The following is a 17,878-nucleotide window of genomic DNA, read 5'->3' as shown; positions in this document are numbered from 1 at the left end:
TCCTGAACATTACTTCATTTCTTATGAACTGACTTAGGAAAAAGCATGTGACTCTTTTTCCCAATGAGATGAGGGGAAATTGGCCATAGGTTCTCTGCGAACTTATCCTGCTCTTCACACACGATAAGGCCACCTCCTCTTCCTCGGGTTATTATTCCAATATCTGGACGTGACACCTGAGACTACTCAGCTACCCTGTGACTCTCAAACACCCCTGCCTAGGGCAGGGCCAACATGCTGAGCACACAGACCAGGAAGAGGAAATCAGGGCTCCTGAAACCGTCACCCAAGTACTGGGTATCCTGTTATGTAACAAAAATTAGTTTCCCTCTATTCTTTAAGCCAGTCGTATTAAGGTACTCTGTCTCTTGTAATCAAAACCATCCTAAATGAAAGGACAGAAATAGTTGCATCAAAATCCCAAAGTCTCCAGTTAATACACTTTGCACATTAAGTGGTCACTAACTGTTTTCTGATGACCACAAGGAGACTTTCAACAAATGATGGACAAGCTCTCTCACTAACGACAAAGGGCATGTTCTCCACGAGCCTCAAAATGAAAACTGTGATTCTCTAATCTTTCCAGTGTCCCTGAAGGCAGAGCATCTGAATTATGTCTGGTCCACAGGGCTGGTACCAAGATACTAAAAAAGAATCTGACCAACAGAAAACTCATTCTCTCACATATAGAAACAAACCTGTCCAAATGTTCAAATAATTAGCTTAGAACTGATTCTACCTTGCTTCAACAGGAGGCAGACCATTAAAGAGATTTATACTCTTGCCACTTCAGGACCTTACTGATCATTTTTTAACAAATGGATCTAAATATAACATAAAGGGAGGCGGGAGGGGGGTTCAGGATTGGGAATATGTGTACACCTGTGGCAGATTCACGTTGACGTACGGCAAAATCAATACAACATTGTAAAGCAAAAAAAAAAAAAAAATCAGGAAACTCCAAAAATAAATAAATAAATACAACAGTCAATAAATTGTATTTTCCAGCGTGTAGTTACTTCTCGAAGATTTTCCAGACTGTCCTCTGCAAATACACTGACCTCACTTCAAGTAGTTTACGCCATTTAAGATGTCAACAGCTTCTGCAGTCTTTTCTAGATTTAAGAAACTCCCAGCATGAAGAAAAACTTGTGAATTCTTTAAAAAGCTACAAACTGTCAAAAAATATCACATAACTGAAATCATGAGGAACAACGGTTTCATTCCCATGGGTTGAACTAGAAACAAACAAAAAACTCCCTACCAGGATGTTTTTTGTTTTGTAAACAAAACCACCAAAGGCTTCCCCTGGGGAAAACTCTGTATTGATAAACAGTGCTCTTTTCCCCATGTGGTTATTTTAGAGATTGTGGCCAAGTCTCAGTTTTCTGTAGAGCTCTGCTCTCATGTAAATGTGTTTCCAAGTTACCAGTCTTGTCTGCTTTCTAGGTAACATTCAACAAGGCTTTTCTCTGGAAAGGTGGAATCCCTACAGATATAGTCCTCTGTGCTGGCAAGGGTTGGCTTCCTGGATGTCAAGGAAAGCAATGGATTGTGCTTAAGCATTACAAAATTGTCACTTTTTCCCTCCTATTTTTCTGGCCACCCGGCACAGCATGCAGGACCTTAGCTTCCCAGCTAGGGATGGAATCCATGCTCCCTGCAGTGGAAACACGGTGTCTTAATAACTGAACTGCCATGGGAGACCCACAAAATAGCCACTTCAATTCCACTACTCATGCAGACCCAGGACCCACAGGCGTGGAGGAACTTGAGAGGCAGAAAGTTGGCATTTATTAAAAGCATCTCCAGGACTCAAAGAGGCTCCCACACGTTCCCCAGTCATCCCCATGGCCCTTTGCTATGACTGACAAACACGCACAGTGAAAAGCAATGGCAATTACTATTGAATTCCTATAGCCTAATTTCTTTTGACAGTAACATCTGAAGTGGCATCCACCCAGATTCAGAGTTGAAAGGAAATGTACTATTTTCTTTCCTCTCTATACCTTTTTGTCCTTGGCATAAACAAGGCATTTCTCATTTTGGAGGCATTAAGGACTATGAAAAGAAAGTAACTACAAGGAGGAACATTCTCTGGGTTTTGAGAAGGATCCTAAGGAAATTGTCTTAATCTGTTTCGGCTGCTGTAGCAGAATATCACAGACTGAATGACTTACAAACAACAGAAATTTGTTTTCTTAGTTCCAGAGGATGGTAAATTCAACATCAAGGCAATGGCAAATTTGATTGTTTGGTGAGTCACTGCGTCCTCATATGGCGGAACGGGTGAAAGGGCTCTCTGCGGCTTCTTTTATAAGGGTACTAATCCCATTCATGAGGACTCCATCCTGATGACCTAATCACCCCAAAAGTTCCCCTTCCAAATACCAACACACTGGAAATCAGGTGTCAATATATGAATCTGGAAAACAAACATTCAGTCTAGAGCAGAAATCACGATCAGTGTTTTAAGTTCTGCTGCCACGGTATCTATTCTTTTTCTGATTAGACTTCACCATTTCTGCCATGACTTGGTAGAATATTTTGGCGAGGAAATCTTGTTTTTGTGAAAAGGAGACTTGTTATTTTCTATGAAAATAGTCTGTAACTTTCTGGGTATTAGCATGAAAATTATTTTACTTTAAAATGTTTAAAAATAAGAAAATTCCCTCTGTGGAAACATGATACATTTCTGTATTTAGTAGTAAAGCTCCTTTTTGATGAACACAATCTTAAATAATGAAAATTAATCAACAATATTCTCTAATATTCTGCATTAGAGTAGACAAGACCGCTTGTGCTGACTACCATGTCATTTTCATTGGGCTGTTTGAACTGTGGTCTGAATCAGGCTCTAGGGGAGGCAGGAAAAGTATAGCACCAAGTTAGGCTTTGGTTTGACAAAACAGATTCTTTGGAAAATGGTAAGTTTGAGGCTTGGCAAAATCATGTGGTGATTAAAATTACATGAATCCTACCCCCTAAATACCAGATGCAGTTTTAGCCCTTTTTTGTCTTATCAGAAAAGACTGTCTGTGCCCTAATGAAAGGACCACTGATTTGGTTTGCAGGGTTTTCAGTAACAGCTGCACTTTCTTTAACACCGTCGCTAGCCGCACGAGCAGAGCAAAGGTCTAACACTTGAGGATGAGAAGCAGCAGATATTCTTCACAAATGTGGGTGTGGAGTAAGAGGGGCTTAAGTAGCAGCAATGTTCTCCAAACATCCCGGTGATGGATGTTCAGAGAGGAAACAGCTTGTGTGGATCAGTTCTTTCAGATCACTGGCAGCTTATATTAAAATGGTTAAGATTCTGTCAGCTTATGAATGGACTGCTTCCCCAGGGTTCCATGCTCTGCCTAGGAGTTTATGCACCACCAGCTATAGAGGTCTCTGTTTCTCCTTCCTTTTCTTCAGAAAGCGCTGGTTCCACATTTTACTGCATAAAATGGGAAGGAGGCTATTTTTTAAAAGAACCTGTTGAGATTCTCAAGTTGAATTTTTTTCACTGGTGAACAGCAACACATGGAAATAAATTTGCCCTGTAAAGATATTAGTCAACATTAGTTAGACTGACCTTCTGGTTATAGTAACTAACTTCTTGAACATATAATTGAACTCTGACATGAATTATGTCTCTATTCAAATAAAATAAAGTTTCTCATACTGCTCAAATTAGTATTTTCCTTTTTCAAAGCCAAAGCTGTTGTGAGGTAAAATGATTATAAGGTGTTATTATGGCTTGTAAATTAATAATTGGGATATTTAATTCTATAAAAAAATTAAAATCTGTGAATTGTGGTATATTCATACAGTGGAATACTACAGAGAAATGAAAAAGAACCAACTACTGCCAAACACAGCATAGAAGAATCTCAAAGGTGTGATGTAGCAAGAAAGAGTCTAGATACAAAAGAGGCCATGTGTTGTGATTCTATACATATATGGAATTCAAAATGATCATGAAAATCACAACAGTGGTTTCTCTGGGAAAATACTAATTGAGAAGGGGCATGAAGGTAGAGGTGACAAAGATGAGCACTTAACATATGCAGTCAGCTGTGTGCCTAGATTTCTGAACTTTACTCTAAGTCAGAACTTAAAAGGGAAAAAAGAAAAAGAAGAGTAGTCCTCTACACCAGCAGATACATTAGAAAATGGAAACTATTTAAATATATTCCATTTACAACAGCAACCATAACTATATTAAGTACTTATCAATCTTTAAAAAGTATTACAGATCAATAATAAAACTTTACTGAAGGACCTAAAAGAAGATATAAATACTCCATATTCATGGGGTGTGGGGCTCAATAGTGAAATGCAGTGCAATTTCAATAAAAATTCCAAGAGAGTTTTTTGACAAACTTGACAATCTGACTTTATATTCACATGGAGGAGTAAAGACCAAGTAATGTCGTTAGACAGCAATGTCAAAGAGTAATAAGAGATGATCTGCCCTCCCCAATAGCAAAGCTCCTTATGAATTTACGGCAATTAAGACAGTGTGATATTTTGCAAAGAGAGGCAAAAAAATCTTAGGCTCAGACGTGAGAGTGGATGTGTGTATCTGAAGTAGCATTTACATACCCATTTAATCAACTGAAAAAGATGATATAATCTCGTAACAGGCTACACACAGATTAAATTCTATCCTTACCTCTAACTATACTCCAAAATAAATTCCCAACATACAAATGTGCAAAATAAAACTTGAAGGTAATTAGAAAAAAATTTAAATGCCTTTTGACAATAGATTAAGTGAAATTCCATAAGACATAAAGCACACAAACTACAACAGGAAACACTGATGAATAAGACCACATTAAAAAAAATGTTAATTGAAACAGCTTTTATTGAAGTATAATTTACAAACCATAAAATTCACTTAAGTGTACAATACAATGATGGTTAGTAAATTTACAGAGTTGTACAATCCCCACAATCTAATTTTATAGTATTTCTATCACTCCAAAAGACCCCTCATACCCACTCACAATCGCCCCATTCCTACCATCAGCCACAATAAAATTAGTCTTTTTTGTATAAGAGAATCATAAGAAAAGATAAAAGATAGAGAACACGTATTTGTAATATTGATAATTATCAAGAAAATCAGTAAACAATATATGAAGAATTCCTATAAATAAAAGTGGAAGAAAATAACAAGATGGAAAAAAGATGAGGCTCAGTGGCTAATAAACATGTGATTAAATGCCCCTCTTCACAAATACGAGAGAAATGCAGACTTAAACAGGAAATGATTTCAATTCTTTAAGACTGGAAAAAATAAAAGGTATAAACATCCCAAGCACTGGCCAGCCAGGGAGAAAGGGCTTCTCTCTTATGATGATGGCAACACAAAACCAAAGTTGTGCGCACTCCACAACCCAGCAGGCACCCAAGAGAGCAGGTTCAAAAACGTTCACTGCAGCACTGCTGCAACAGAAAGACGGGCAATGACCGAATGGTCCATCAGTGGAAGAGTGGGTAAATGAATGCGTGTCTTCATGAACTGTACAGTCCCGAATTAGTAATCCACATGTGTCAACATGGATACATTTCAAAACAAACTGGAAAAAGCATGTTTGGAAATATTTCTAATATGCCATCATTGTAAATTTTTAATACATAAAACACCATACATGAATTTATGGACACATATATGTATTAACAAGAACAATGATGTGAAATGGAAGAATGTGCACCAACTTTACAGGAGGAAAGGAAAGGAGACTGGTTATCTAGGAAGAACAGGGAACTTCAGCTCTTTTGGTAATTTTTAATTTCTTTTTAAAAAGTCTGAAACAAATACGGTAAAATGTTAACATTTTCTAATCTCTGTGCCCAGTACACTAGTATCATTCTCTGAACTTGTATATCTTTAAATAAAACAAAAAGCCTTCACAGTGTTAAAAGCCTGATGTTAATACATAGTAATGACAGAACATGCTAGCAATGGTTCCAAAGTAGGGTATGAATATCTGGAATTGAGTGAAGTGAAAGTTGCTTAGTCGTGTCCAACTCTTTGCAACCCCCATGGACTACAGAGTCCATGGAATTCTCCAGGCCAGAATAGTGGAGTGGGTAGCCTTTCCGTTCTCCAGGAGATCTTCCAGACTCAGGAATCGAACCAGGGTCTCCTGCATCACAGGCAGATTCTTTACTGACTGAGCTATGAGGAAAGCCCTAACTGGACAGCAAACATTAGAACTCCTTGATCTGTCTTTCCTTACTTGGCCGTCAAGCACCACATTCTCCTCATTCTCCTGGTACTCAATCTACTCTGCTGGTTCTTTCTCTTCTTCCCACACTTTTAATGCTGGAGGCCTCGGGGCTCAGTCCTTGGTCCTCCTTTGTTTAGCTACACTTTCAGTTCAGTCCTCTTTCTGGAAGACCAAATTCATATAAACTGACTGCCTATTTGATCTAGCAAGTTTAAATTTAACATTGCCAAGATAGAACTCATCTCCCCAAAGCCCCCAAAACCTCTCCACCTGCAGTCTTACCCATCCCAGCTCCATCTTTACAGCTGCTCTCACAAAAATCCTGACAGTCATTCCTGATTCCTCTCTTTCTCAACACCCCCTGCAGTAGGCTATCATGTAGCCCTACTGAATCTACCTTCAGAACACGTCCAGATCCAGCTACTCACCATCTCCAGGGCTACCACCTGGTTTGATCACCAACATCTCCCACCTCCTCACTGGTGTTCCAGCTTCCATCATGGCCCTCCTGCAGCCTGTTCTCAACACAGCAGCCAGGGGCTCTGTTAAACTGAGAGTCAGACCATGTGACTTCTCTGCTCAGAACCCTGCAGTGGCTCCTGTCTCCCCTAAGGCCTTGCCATAACCTTCAAGTTCTGCATTCCTCCCCACCCCCATTTTCCCTCTGATCTGATTCCTGCCCTCCTCCCCTTTGCTTATTACCTCACTCTAAGTCACACTGGCTAGACACACAGGGAGATTCCTACTCTGGGGTCTCTGCACCAGCCATTCCTTCTGTCTGGACCATTCCTCCCCCAGATATCCAAGTGGCTAACTCCCTCACCTCCTCTGCTCAAATCTCTCTCCATAAGGTTTCCCCTAACCTCCCTAAGTTTAAACTGCAAACCCATCTGGATGTTCCATCTTCCTTACTCTGCTCGTTTTTCTTTTTTTCAAGGCATGTTCTATGTTTTATTTATTGATAATGTCTACAGTTTATTATTTTTATTATAACGATGTCAGATCCATGAAGAAAAGCATATTTTTTCACTATATATTATTCAAAATGTCCGGCATGTGGCAGAGACACAATAAAAAGAGGTGTATGCATATAATGTGTATAACAGATGTGTACAGCAGTAAAAGAACATGGCATATGAAAAATGTTCATGACGGGACGAGATTTTTCTTTCTTTCTTTTTTTGTTTACTATTAGGATTGTTAGGTCAAAAAAGTTTACAGATTTCTAACCTAGGGCTTCCAAAACCAGAACAAAGAGTTAACTTGGCTTTACAGAGAAGAAAGTATGATAACCAAAGGATAGAATTCCAAACCAAAGAAAGAGAACGTAAAATTCTGTTTTGACTCTAAAAAGAGTTGATATAGGAAAAAAGAGCTTTAAATGTACCTGGATAAAAATGGCAACTAACAGAAACTAAACAAGATATGTAAGAAAAAAGAAGATAGCCTATGAGGAAGATGATAAGATCATTTTTATTACTAATACAAAAGAGAAACAAGGGGTGAAAAATCAGACAAAATACAGAAAATCTCAATTATAAAGAATAAACCATCTCAAAGAACTTAAACTAAATTTAGGAGATACAACTAGGTTTGCTTGGTTTAATTCAACAACACAGTAAGCCTAGAAAGTGGCAATGAATAAAAAGCCTTGGCAAAGACAGAGAAATTCCAATCAGATATGGTGGAGAATAAGGTCCAAACTACTTTAAGAATGAGGAAGGCATTGTCTTCACAGAAAGAGAAAGACAATACCTGGTCACCAAGTTTGTTAGCTGGGTGGGCACAGACACTCCAAAATGCAGATCAGCAGAGTGCATTCTAAGGAGCTGGTTTAGAGTTGGTAATTTTGTGGACAATGTATTTTTACAGCCTCAGACTAATCACCTGAGTTTGGTATGCAATCTTTTTGTAAAAAGAAGTATCCTTGGTACCTTCACACTGCACAGGTATATTTATAAATTTCCTCATATTTTCATTAAAACTGGTTTAGAAATCCAATATTTCTACTTCTAAAACTAAATATACTCAAGCACTAAAAGTATAATGCCAAAGTATTATGCCCTTAAAACAAAGCATATGAAATGTATTTAGTCTTTTAAAAGTCTATAAAAAGTAATTTAAACTTGGTAATGCAAGAATGCTAAGTAAAATTTTGGCAATAATTCAATAATTTATCTTTGGTTTGTTTTTTACTCTCCAAGGGAAAAACAGCAAAATCAGTCAACTGAAAAGAACACAATGGACAGATACGTCACTCTCACAGAAAAGAACATATAAACCTCTAGTTGCATAGCTCTGGACTTTATGAAAACTCATTTCTAACTATTTCAGAAATAAAAAGCTGATGTGGACTCTAAGAGGAAAAGATACTCTCAAATACTTTCAAATTCAAGGACAAAAAAAACTACAGCTCTAAACTACCATGAAAGCATATCTGTTCTCTAAAGCATATAATCAAGGGAAACTAATGTTTTCTTAAATTCAAGTCAATTCTTGCTTTTATTAATACGTACAGGACTTCCCCGGTGGCTCAGACGGTAAAGCGTCTGTCTACAATGCGGGAGTACCCGGGTTCGATCCATGGGTCGGGAAGATCCCCTGGAGAAGGAAATGGCAATCCACTCCAGTACTATTGCCTGGAAAATCCCATGGACAGAGGAGCCTGGTAGGCTACAGAGGCTACAGTCCATGGGGTCACAAAGAGTCGGACACGACTGAGCGACTTCACTTTCACTCACTTTCATGGGACTGTAAGGGGCTTCCCACGTGGCTCAGTGGGTAAAGAATCCATCCGCCTGCAACGCAGGAGACACAGGCAGACGCCAGTTCGAGCTTCGGGTCGGGAAGATCCCCTGGAGGAGGGCATGGCAACCCATTTTAGTATTCTTGCCTGGAGAATCCCATGGACAGAGGAGCCTGGTGGGCTACGGTCCACATGGCCGCAAACAGTCAGACACGACTAAAGTGACCGAGCACGCACACGTGAGACTGTAGCTGCTGATAAGATTAGTTATACTTATGAGGGTGAAAGAAACAGTCCTTCCTTCCTTCGCACCCCAAGAACTGTTTCAAGCAGATGCTCACAAACCTCACCTTTGAGGAAGACAGAAACATAGAGAACATTCTTGAGGTAAATATAGCTGCCAACCTGACTGCCCTTCCAATCTACCTGGGACTGGGACATCCCTCACCTAGAAACCAGAAATATGTGCAAAGACCTAGTGCAATCTGGGAGGTCTGAAATAAGGGGAAGGGGAAAAGAGGCTTAGGTATCCATTTTGTTTATCCTCAGAAAAGACGTTGCTTAGACATCTGGGTCCTATCCAGAAGCAAGGGACCCAGTGGCACCCTTCTGAATATACCAGGTTGAGAGTAAACGGGTTGAGTTCCACTTTATATACACACACACGTATATATACACACACATACACACACAAATACTTGTGCTTAGTCACGCAGTCATGTCTGATTCTTGGTGGTCCCATGGACTGTAGCCTTCCAGGCTGCTCTGTCCATGGGATTTCCAAGGCAGGAACACTGGACTGGGTTGCCATGCCCTCCTCCAAGGGGTGTTCCCAAGCCAGGGACTGAACCCGAGTCACCTGTGTCTCCTGTATTGGCAGGTTCTTTACCACTGAGTCATCAAAACAAATTCTTTTGCTTTTGTTTTTTTTTTCCGTTTTGTTTTCTTGGGCCATGTCATGTGGCATCAGAGATCTTAATTCCCCGACCAGGGATCGAACTCATGCCCTCTGCAGTGAAAGTGCAGTTTTAACCACTGGACTGCCAGGGAAGTCCCCCCAGAGCCAAATTATTTGAATGTTCTAATTTTTCATCTGGGCAGTTGTTTAGGTATATACAGGTGTAAAAATCATCAAATTTTGTGCACTTTATAAGTGTTTTATACTTTAGTAACAGTTACTTTAAAAGGAAACAAAAATTTAACAGGGAAAAACCAATCATTTAAGGGGGGAAAAAATCTGTGCTTAAACTAACACTGGAAGGCAGAGCTTATCTATCCTGAAAAGGCACAGCACCATCTGAGCAAAGACACTCCCTGGCTGTGCTGCCTAAACAAGCTCTCAGTTTCCTCACATGTAAAGTGAATATACTGTCACTGGCCTCACGGGTCTCTTAAAACAGAAATTCCTTCTCTTTTATCCACTTAGTTATTCCAAAAAAAAGGGAAAAAAGCCATGAAGACCAGGTACTATAGATTCCAATCAAACGAGGAATATTACATACTGGTTCTCTCTTTGAACAAACTATAAAAAATACAGTAAACTAAAAATAAAAGATACTTCAAAATTTTACTAGAAGGCTCTCTTAAAGAAGCAGTATTTAAAGAGTAATTTTCTCGCTTCAGCCAACTCCCATGTGAAAGTTTCACTCATCTTAAATATCCACCTTACCTTCCATCCAGAAAATAGCTAAAAAGCAACTCCATAAGAATCAGTGTTATTCTTGAGGAGATTTGAGATGCTTTAAAAGAGGATGCTGATAACCAACTTCCTGGCTGTAAAGAACTAGTCACTGAACACTGGGACAAGAAGTCAATGAAACAGAACTCAATCTGCCCAGCATGCGTATGAACATGCAGTGTAGAAATGACCTCAATGGGACAGGCTGTTAGGGATGAATACTCATCACCAAAAGCACTGCTCACTGCTCCCAGGAATTAAAATCTAGAACACTTGGCTAGGACCCTCTGGTTGGTACTAGTTTTCAAACAGCACCCATGGAAGATCACCGAGTCAAGCTTTTTATGTATAACTTCTTTTTTTTAGGTAGCAAAATACCAGCCACATGACCAACGGTCTAAAGAGGCAGTACCAACTGTGGTAACTGAGCCTGGTTACTTACAAAGGCGCAAATCACCATGGCCAGGCTCCACAAAGAGATGCAGGATGAACCCTGTGGATGACCAAGAAGCCTCCTGCTGCTGCTGCTGCTGCTGCTGCTGCTAAGTTGCGTCAGTCGTGTCCGACTCCGTGCGACCCCACAGACGGAAGCCCACCAGGCTCCTCTGTCCCTGGGATTCTCCAGGCAAGAGTACTGGAGTGGGTTGCCAATTCCTTCTCCAATGCGTGAAAGTGAAAAGTGAAAGTGAAGTCGCTCAGTCGTGTCCGACTCTTAGCAACCCCATGGACTGTAGCCTACGAGGCTCCTCCATCCATGGGATTTCCCAGGCAAGAGTACTGGAGTGGGGTGCCATTGCCTTCTCCAAAGAAGCCTCCTAACCTGCATCAATTAACAGAAACTGAGGATCGTGACAAGTAACTGAAGCTGTTAAAGCAAATAGACTCCCTCAATCTAGAAGCTCGCGTCTACTTGCAATAGTTCCTAATTATTCCAACTTCCCACTTCAACAGAATGTCCATTCGTTTCTGACTTGGCATGGGTATATCTGGAAATCTGGCAAAAAAAAACCATAAAATGAGGCTTCGAGCTGAGAGTTACAAGGAGGAGCAATAACAAAACTGGGCCCAGAGTCCATAGAACTGTTCAACTTTCTCTTAAACAGTGTCCGTGTGATGTAGTCTGGGGGTCAGGGAAACTCTACTTGTGGATATTTACCACAGAGAAATGAAAACAGGTACACATACAGACGTGTATGAGAACATTTATTACATCTTTACTCACAAGAGCCAAAAACTAGAAACCACCCAAATGTCTAGCAGCAAAAAATATGGCCATAAAAAGGAATACTACTCAGCAATAAAAAAGGAAGACACCATAACAGATGAACCTCAGAAACATCATACTAAACAAAAGAAACGAGATACGAAAGAAAATATAACCAATTTCCAGTACTCACAGTAGTTATGTTCTATAAAGTCACTGCAAACAAAAAACAAGAGTTAGTGAATACTGAGCTGCTGCTCCTAGAGGAAACAGAGTTAAGTTTCTCTGACCCTCTGGTCACAGCACTTCCACCAATCAATTTTTAATCTTTCAGAGCTACACACATATAATATATAACCTTGTATGTATATTACTGTTTAAAGATACTTTATTAAATACATAGCTGACTCATTAACACTGAACGCTCAGCCAACTGCACTATAACTCAGACCTGAACAAACCTTACCTAACACACGTGTTTTGTTCATAAGGCATTTCACATCCTTCTTATACTTAAGATTAGATAGCACTCCCGCACTGGTTACTTGGGAGCCATTTTAACCAGCAAAATTATCCATAAAAAACGCAAAAATATGAAAAATCATGCCACTAAACAGACTATGAAAAGAACACCTGTTTACAGAGCGACTATCCCCTACTTCTCAAAAATTCACTTTACACCACTGTGTTTTTATGGAAGACAGACATTAGTACTGCTTTCACTAACCAAAACAGATCCAAAGAGCATTTTCACTTCTATGGAAAGGCAGCCAGTGAAAAGAGCGTTCAGTATTTGTTTTGCAGGGAGTCGTTAGAGAGGCAGAGTGCGCCCAGAGCGGCGAGAGCGGCACTGGCAAGCTCCCTTCCCGGGAACTACACTCAGCAGCACAAGCTGCCACAGCTCTGAACTGCCGGTGAGCATCCGTGCGTTGTCTTGATTCATACTGTACATCCGTTAGCAAGATGAGTCCTCAGGTAACTGTTTTTTCACTTTATGTCATTTTGGCTCACAAAAGGTTTCACAGGAACACTCTACAGTCATCCAAAAGCACTCTACTTTCACCTGAAATCAAGGCAAATCTGTACTACAGCTGAAACGAGGCAGCAGAGTGGCACCTTGCTCCCCTTCAGCTTCCCCAATTTACTGCCAGCTAGCCCCTGATGTAAATACATCATTTACCAACCCAGAAGTTTTTAATACAGTGTTGACTGCAACAAGGTACCAATTAGGGTGTCCTGCATGATCTCATTTTTGTAAAACTTACAAAAAAATCACCAGAAGAAATATGGTCAACCAATAAAACACTAACAGTGAAATTATGGATGGTCCTGTTTTTATCTCTTGTTATTCATATATTTTTTAAAAATTAGTGAATATACATTACTGATAAGTTATTTTTTATAACAGCTTCAAGATATAATTCACACAGCATACAAGTCACCCGTTTAAAGTGTACACTTCATGGGACTTCCCTGGTGGTACAGTGGTTAGGACTCTGTGCTTCCACCACAGGGAGCACGGGTTCAATCCCTGATCAGGGAACTAAGACCCCACCATGCCACACGGCATGGCCAAAAAAAATAAAATAAGAAATATAGTTACAATCCAAGGGCTTTTAGTATATAAAAGTTATGTGTAACCATCACCACAGTTTCAGGACATACTCATCACATCTCATCCTGCCCTAAGCAACCACTCATCTACTTCCCATCTCTGTAGGTTTGCCTCATCCGGGTATGTTTTATAAATGAAATCATATATGACCTTCCGTGTCTGGCTTCCTTCACTTAGCATAATGTTTCCCAGGTTCAGTCATGTTGAAGTCTATTTTGGAACCTCACTCCTTTTTATTGCTAAATGATATTCCATTGTATATATAAAATACGTATAGACCATGTTTTATTGATCCATTATCAGCTGATAAACATTTGGGTCATTTCCCGTCTTGGTTATTATGAATAATATTGCTATAAACACTCATATATAGGTTTTTGCTTGTACATGTTTTCATTTTCCTTGGGTAGATAACTAGGAGTGGAACTGCTGGTAACTCTAACCATCTGAAGAACTACCAGACTATTTTCCAAAGTGACTGCATCATTTTACATTCTCACAAGCCGAGTTTATAAGGACCAACAGTTCTCATTATTTAACTTTTTGATTACAGAGTAAGTTGCTTAGTTCATTCAATCATAACAAGCTCAGATTTTTATGGTCTTCAAGGTACTCTTATTTCCTGACATCAAAATTTAGATTTGAAAAGAGTCCAGTCCTAGGCCTGCTCACCTTCTGGAAAATGAAGGTACAAGAATAAATGAGCTAAATCCCCACCCACAAATAAAAACTTTTGCAGAAGAGATGGGATTTTCTAAGCATTCAAAAAAACAAAGTCTCTATCAGGGATCCAGCACTGAAATGAACATATGTTCCCATCAAAACTCATTTGCAATGCCTCTTCCATAAACCCAACTTCAAACTGTAATAGCAGCAAACATGAATGAGAGTCTCAATCTATCACCTCTTATAAAAGAACCAAGACTGCTTAGGTTTTCCCACACAGAATTCACTGCTTAAATCCTGCTGTAGTACAGGAAGAGAAATGAAATCTGATTTAAGATCGGGGCAAAAGCACAGACCTACTGGTGCAAACATACAAAATGCCTCTCTGCTCCAAGCCAGAGACAGCTCTACCTGGCTTTCCCCAGCTTTATCCATCACTAACAGCTTCAGGGCAGCACTGGGAGGACAAGCAGCACATACTACTGACACATTTACAGAAGCCCAAGGTGGCAGTGAGAAGAACCAACCAGGAAGAGAGTCCAAGAATCTCAATGCTATGCTCACCCAACACGGTTTCCAAGAGTCAAACGTAGCCAGGAAGAGGGATGACCACACGGCCATTTCTGAGACGCAGAATTACTTTCTATTGTTGGGCTTCAGTTTCTGCACTACGTGCAAGTCCTGCCTCTTATAAAATGATGGGCCTCTGTGTGGTGCTAGAGTGCAAGCCCTCTGGGCAGTGCAGGACGTGGAGATCCACGGTGAAAGTCTCATTTCTACCTGCCTATTCCCTCCAATTCCCTGTTTAATTAGAGGGTGTTCCAACTCAGGAACATTTAGCACATTTTTGTGAACATTTAGTTCTCATCTACTACATGCAGCTACAAGAAGACACAAAACTACAATCTCTGCAGGAAAGGGGTTAGGTCTAATCAGAAAAAAAGCTGTTCTTAAAAGAGTCTATACTGTATTATTGTTTTTAATAAGGGCAATAATACCACTGCAGTTCAGAGGGAGTAGAGTATTCCCAAAGACAGGAATGTTTTGGGGAGTGTTTCATAAAGGAGGTAGGAAGGACCTGAGCTGGACTTGAGTAAAGAGAAGTGAAACTGAAGGCACAGGGTATCCCCAAGAGGGGCAAAAGGAAATGGACTAGCTGGCAACAGGATCTGTGTAAGAAAATATCACACGTGGAATGATTACCAAACCATTCAGGTGGTGAGGATTAGGACAAACCTGGGAGAGGTGGGTTGGGACCAGCTGGGCAGCAGCACCGAAAATGCCACATTAGGACATCAAATCTCATCCTATATGCCTGAGCAGTTTTGACTCATTAAGTCTGTTGCTCATAACAGCTTAACATGCTGACATTTACAGATGAATTATGTACATGCAAAGTTAAAGCAGATGGAAGGTCCACTATTCTAACATCCCTACTTATTTGCATTTAAAAATGCCCAGCATAGATGTACTGCTATAAGCTATCTCTGAGTAACAAAATAGGCTTAATCAAGCAAGCACGATCTAATACTCCTAAGTATTCACAAGGCAATAAAGCATTAAGAAAAGGCAAAAAAAGTTCTTGGCTATTCTGTAACTTCCTTGGGGCAACAGTTCTAACACAGAGTTAGACCGCAAATGGACTGTAATGGACCCCTGAACCTAAAACTGCATGCAAAAGTTATAGTAGTTAAGTAGACTAAGGCAGAGATTTGTTCTCTTTCTACATCTCAAAGATAACTAAAACAGACTAAGAGCCTAATTTATGGTTATTTTTCACAGAAAACAGCAACCCTGTGGCAGCCTTAACTTTCTAAAGGAAGTGTTAATCAGAGGGGAGTTGGGGGGAAGTTAGCTTGAGGCCATTTTGAGAAGCTCCTAATATTTTCGCATCTTCCTTTCTTGTAAAGAACTACCCAAGGAACTGGTTTCACCAAAATGAAAATTCATTCAAGATTCAAAAACTGGCCCAAGGGAGGGTAATGAAATGTCTAAAGACTACTCACTCAACTTCTCTCTCCTTACAAGGCAAACAGCAACAGGCCACCAGCTGCCTCTGGTTTCAGCATCTTCTCCAAGAGCATTTCCTGACCAAACGGATAGTTTCTTGCAAAATTAAACATTCTGAGGTGATAAGATCCTGACATAAGCAGCACAAAGTAGTCTCAGGCAGGCTTTCTGTATGAGCCCAGACAGAAGCCTGTGCTGAGAAGCCAAGGGACCAAAGGCAAACAAATGTTTTCTGGAGCCCTCAGCACATCAGGACATCAAATCTCATCCCATATGCAGCGGTTTCCTAGACCTGCACACCTTATGCGGAGTCTCTAACCCTCCTACCCTCACAAAAGAAGAGGGCCTGGAAGTCTGTTTCATTGGGCAAGATATATTTACTCTGTTAAAAGTTAATTTGGCATTCACCAGACAAAAAGAAGTTTCATTTCTTTTTCTGATTCTAACACCCTCTTACATTTCTTTTGTCTCCTTGACTACACTTGGCAGATTATCTTTTTAGGAGATAAAACGAATCAAGTTAGCACCAATACTCACTTTCTCCCAGAGCCAAAAGAGGAAGCCCTTACCACCACTCCAAAAAGTGGTGATTCAGAACAACAACAACAAAATATATATGTCCCAAACCAAAATTCGGGCATCAGGGACATCTGATCAGGCCCTTCAGGAAGAAGCAAACGGTGAGCTCCGAGGAGTCCAAGAGGCAGGCGCCGGGCAGAGGGGCCTTCGCCTGGTCTGAATCACAAGGGCCGTCACACTGGCCGGCCTGCTTTGCAGGGGCTTTCGACTGGTTGACCTAGTCTTAGTCTCAATCGGTCTGAAAGTCACTCGCAGGAGCGACATCTAAGAAAATAGTACGTGTATTTCTCACCTGGGAACAACACAAGACCCCGGAGAGCATCAAGCGGGCACTGGACACGTTTCAGCGCTGCGGGTCAATGGAGCCCAGGGCTTCAGTCACAGAAACTAGTTTCCCGCTACCCCGCCGGCCAGCCCTCAGGCGCGGGGCTTTCGGACCTCTACCCCGAGGCCGTCCTGCGACCTCGGCATCAGCGTCGAGGAGACTTCACGGGCGGCCGATGAGGACGCTCAAGCGATGCTCAAGCGATGCTCAACCGATGCCCCTGCCCTGCGCGGGCCAGCTCCAACCCCGCGCCCGCCGCCGCCCGCCCCGCGGCGTCAGGCCGGTCTTTCGGCCCGGCTCCTGTCACTCACCGGCCCGACCCGGGCAGCGGGCGCCCACGGCTCCCCACGGGAGCTGGGCCCCCCAGGCCTCCAGGTTTCGGCCCGCCCCCTGGCAGGCAGCGCAGGTGGCTGAGATCCGCAGGAGCGGCCCCGCACCGGCCGCTCGGTCCAGCTCCCGGCGCTGCCCACTAGGTACGGATCAACAACAAGATGGCGGCCAGCCGAGGGGGCGGGGGCCGGGCGTCATAGTAACCAGGACGGCAAAGAACCCGCCCCCAGCTTAGAATACTCCCAATCAACAGCCTCTTTGCCCTACGCCCAGTGTAGTGCCTCCCGATGACAGGTTGGCCGGCCTGTCAGTCAGAGCCTGCCTCTCGCGGCCCAAGCCGAATGCTTCAGCACGTGACTGTGACGGCACGGATTGGCGCATGCGCGCCGTTCCCGGAGTTGCTGGAGGCAAAGCTTTTGCTGGCTACTCAGGAGGCCGTAGCGCCCTTGGCATCCGTGAGTGCTCGGCTTCTAAGCGGAGCCGACAGCGTCTTCT

The 17,878-nt window shown here is 41.6% G+C and overlaps 1 protein-coding gene across 5 annotated transcripts in view; it reads right to left on the bottom strand.

Moving 5' to 3' along the window:
• Positions 1 to 17,541, bottom strand: part of IP6K1 (inositol hexakisphosphate kinase 1) — a 37,280-nt gene extending 19,739 nt beyond the window's left edge. For 2 of the 5 annotated variants that reach the window (XM_015102419.3, XM_060402538.1), the window contains exon 1: positions 17,365 to 17,541. The gene's annotated coding sequence lies outside the window, so the exon portion shown is untranslated. Of the gene's footprint in view, positions 1 to 17,020; positions 17,341 to 17,364 lie in introns of those variants that run through there. The other 3 variants (XM_042236217.2, XM_015102417.4, XM_027957624.3) reach the window with 3 other exon arrangements.
• Positions 17,542 to 17,878: the final 337 nt, after the last annotated feature.

The sequence above is a fragment of the Ovis aries genome, chromosome 19 (assembly GCF_016772045.2).
Source record: "Ovis aries strain OAR_USU_Benz2616 breed Rambouillet chromosome 19, ARS-UI_Ramb_v3.0, whole genome shotgun sequence".
Lineage (NCBI taxonomy): Eukaryota > Metazoa > Chordata > Mammalia > Artiodactyla > Bovidae > Ovis > Ovis aries.
This window is presented reverse-complemented; position numbering and strand designations above follow the sequence as displayed.